Source organism: Asparagus officinalis, chromosome 9 (assembly GCF_001876935.1).
Source record: "Asparagus officinalis chromosome 9, Aspof.V1, whole genome shotgun sequence".
Taxonomy (NCBI): domain Eukaryota; kingdom Viridiplantae; phylum Streptophyta; class Magnoliopsida; order Asparagales; family Asparagaceae; genus Asparagus; species Asparagus officinalis.
Window position 1 is genome coordinate 59358183 of NC_033802.1, and position 3890 is coordinate 59362072.

A 3890-nucleotide genomic window follows, 5' to 3' on the forward strand; every position below is an offset into this window, starting at 1 on the left:
TCAACGGGTTTGATGTGCCTTTACCGATTACCGTTTGAATCGGGCTTGCATGCGGATTGTTTAAGTCCGTTCCGCATGTGACGTTGTGCTAAAGGAATGAACTCCCTTAGACTTGATGCTACGATATTGAATACGTAGACTTCGCCATTGTTACGGGAATAGGCTACCCGACAACGTGTGTTAGACGCTGACATATCCCTACTTAGGCTTTGGGATAAAAGTCCCCAGATTGGAATTCTGGTGTCTTCTTCAATCGGTGAAAGACTAAACCGGCAACGCATGTTAGGCGTAGGCTTATCTCTATTTAGGAGTCGAGATAAAGTTCCCCACGTGTGTATGACGTGGATTTTCGCGTTATTAATAACGGCCTGCCATAATGTCGAATATGTGGGCTTTTGTCCTTTTCACGGCAAAAGACTAACCGGCAACGCGTGTTAGGCGTTGACTTATCCCTGCTTAGGATTCGGGATAAAATTCCCCATGCATAAAAGGCATGGATTTTTGTTGCTACGATGCTGAATACGTAGACTCGGTCATTTTTACGGGAACGAACCACCCAGCAACGCGGGTTAAGCGTTGACTTATCCCTACTTAGGCTTCGGGATAAAATGCCCCAGACTGGATTCTGGTGTCTTTTTCAATCGGTGAAAGACTAAACCGGCAACGCGTGTTAGGCGTAGGCTTATCTCTATTTAGGAGTTGAGATAAAATTCCCCGTGCACAAAGTGCACGGATTGGAAGTTGGGAATTGTGTCTTTTCTCAGGGTAAAGACAGACTGGAAAATGGAAGAGGATGAATTTTATATTCTATCTCCCGGCACTGAAGAGGAAGAATTTTATATTCTATCTCCAGTTGGAAAGGAAACTCAAGGTGGGATCTCCACCCTCAGAATCCGAAATGATGAAACTAAGAGTGGGATCTCCACTCCGAGAATCGGAAAGATTCAAACGACCCTAACTTTTATAGGATTGGTCATTCGATCCAAAAAGAGTCCCTCATTTATTGAGGAGAAAGCCCAATTTCGACCCTAACTTTTATAGGTTTGGTGGAAAAAGGAAAAGATGGAAGTCTTTCGTTTATCGAAAAGGATAACTCAATCTTAGTCCTAACTATCTGCAGGTTTGACTAAGTAAAGTTGGAGACAATCCTAACTTTTATAGGTTTGATTGCTCAATTGAAAGTGGACCTCTCGTTCATGAAAGGAATCGAGAGGAGAATCTGGTTGTGGCCCTAACTTTTATAGGTTTGACCAAGGAAGCAGTGAAAGTGGGAGGTTTGAGATGATCTTACCTTTTACAGGCTTGATCGTTCAATTTGAAAGTGGACCTCTCGTTCATGGAAGGAATCGAGAGGGGACTTTGGTTGTGGTCCTAACTATAGGAAGGTTTGACTAGGTAGACAGTGAGAGTGGGAGTACAAATCATAGTGGGGGTTTAGTGTTTATCACTTTGTTTGTAATTATCGGGTTATCCCTAAGAAAATTACATATAGCGTTCTTCTGGGAACTTCCCATTACATGAATCATCCACCCCCAGCTTCCTTCTTGGAACTGGGTCTGACTTTGTACTCCGTTACATGACCGGGTTATCCTTAAGAATATTAACGTAACATTCTCCAGGAACTTCCCATCAACGGTAAGAAACAGTTTAGACTCATATACCTATTGGAGTATCAGGGAGCAGTTTAACCTCTTATACCGGTCGGAGGATTAAGAAGCAGTTTATACTCTTATACTTGTCGGAGTGTTCATTCGGCTTAAATACTCATATACTCTTCGGAGTGTTCATTCGACTCAATTGAGCGATATAACGCCGGCTTCAACCAAGGTTTGAATGCTATTCTTGAGAGCGAAGCAATCCTTGGTGGGATGAAGGACCCTCCTGTGGTACGCACAGTACTTCGGATCCGTATGTTGTTTTCAAGGAGAGACTCGAAGATGGCTGGAACGTCTTCGTCCTTGAAGGAGTACTCTTTTTGGAGTCTCGGATCCGAAGTCTTTTGCTGCCTTCGGGGTTGTTGTTGCGATGTCTGGTTAACGTCTACAACCGCTGCATGTGCCTTTCCTTTACCCCGGGAGGCGAAGTTTGAGTTCGGAAGATTCGCCGTCGGTTGGCTCCTCTCGGCTTTCTTCCTTCGGAGGAAGCGTTCGGCCCGCTCTCCGCGCGTCTTCAACTCTTTCCAAGTGTTGGACGGTGCGACTCCCATAACTTCTAATATCTCAATAGATAGGTTGTTATGACATGTCTGGAGGATGAAGTCCTCCGTGATCGGATCTCGGTAATTCATTGCTTTATTCCGAAAGCGCTTGACGAAGTCGTCGACTGTCTCATCATCTTCTTGCTTCTCATCGAAAAGTGTCCTGATGGATACCTCATCGTCGTCATCAAAAAAGTTACCAAGGAATGAGTTCTCCATATCGTCCCAGCTGTTAATACTTCCGGGCTTAAGACGGCGGTACCAATCGAAGGCCGGCCCGCGAAGGGTGCCAACGAATGACCGAACCATCAAGGCTTCATTACCGGAGATCATACCCAAGTGGGACTTGAAGTAGATCAGATGTTGAGTGGGTGAACCCTTCCCGTCAAACGGCGTGAAGTTAATCAAGTTGAACTTCGCCGGGTATGCTATTGAGTCCCACTCTCTTGGATATGGACATGGAATGCCAGTCCTCTTTACCTCTCGATCAGACATTAGAGCGTTGATTTTACTCTCGAGATCTTTCATTTTCTCATCCTCGCTCGTATCGGGCTTTGGACGATTCTTAAGAGGAATAACGGGGCCACCCCCAGCGTTGTCGTCTTTAGTGGGGCCACCCCCAGCGTTTTGGTCAACGAGAGGGTTATCAGCATTAAGGCGTTCATCCACATCTGAATCGCTACCTACTTGGTTAGCAGCGTTGCGACGGCTGGATTCGCCCATTTGATTGGAAAGAGCCTGAATCTGTCGGTCGTGCTCTTCCTTCATCTGTCCCGAATCTGTCGGTTGTGCTTTTCCCTCATCCGTAGCATAGCCATTTCCATTTCGATCTTGAATGCCTCTTTCTGTTTGGCCAAGGCATCCTCAACCATTTTGGCTACCTGCTCGGTGTTGATCATGAACACTTCGTGAGATTGTCCCGGGCTAGATACCGTATTGTCAGAAGCGATTACCGAGTTAGCATCTGATGCTTCATCATCCGATGATAAACCTCTCTGCATTCTCTGGTAGTCCCTACGTCTAGTGGTCCCTGATCGCAACCGGGTTAGACGACGAGATATAAGCGGGTCAGAGCTAGAAGGTCGAATCGACTTTCCCTTATCAGCCATGTTAATTATGACTTCCGGGAGTTCGTCACCTTGAACAACCGATCTCTTTTTACGGAGACGTTTTGGTTTGGACTTAGTCATTCCGTTGGAGATCCTCTCGGATACCGAGACCCTCTGCGGAGCGGTCTTGGGGCAACTACATGCTGATAATATTGTCCTGATTAGTTCGGCGCACGGGTAGTGAGATTTGGTTTCTCGGGCATATCTCTTCCGAGAATCGTTCATACCCCCAGCCCGATAGTACAACTCATCGATCAGATGACCGGAGCAACCTATCGTGTGTTGACATGACTCCCCTGGTATAACGTTGTCATCGTCAGATGAATACGTTTCTTTCAGGGGATTTGCCGCTTTATTAGCATTCTTAAGAGTCACGTGTTTAGAACTACGCTTTTGGGAGCGCAGGATCTCAACAGGCTCTTGGTTTTGGATAAACACCCCCAGGCGGGTAGAAATTGGAGTTTTCCCTTTATGAGAAGGCTTGAAATTGTTACAAGGGCATGTGCGACCCCCAACTCGACGAGTCGCTCGGGGTTCAGTCACCGGACCCAAGCGTTCTTCGATCAGAACTTTGCCTCGATCCT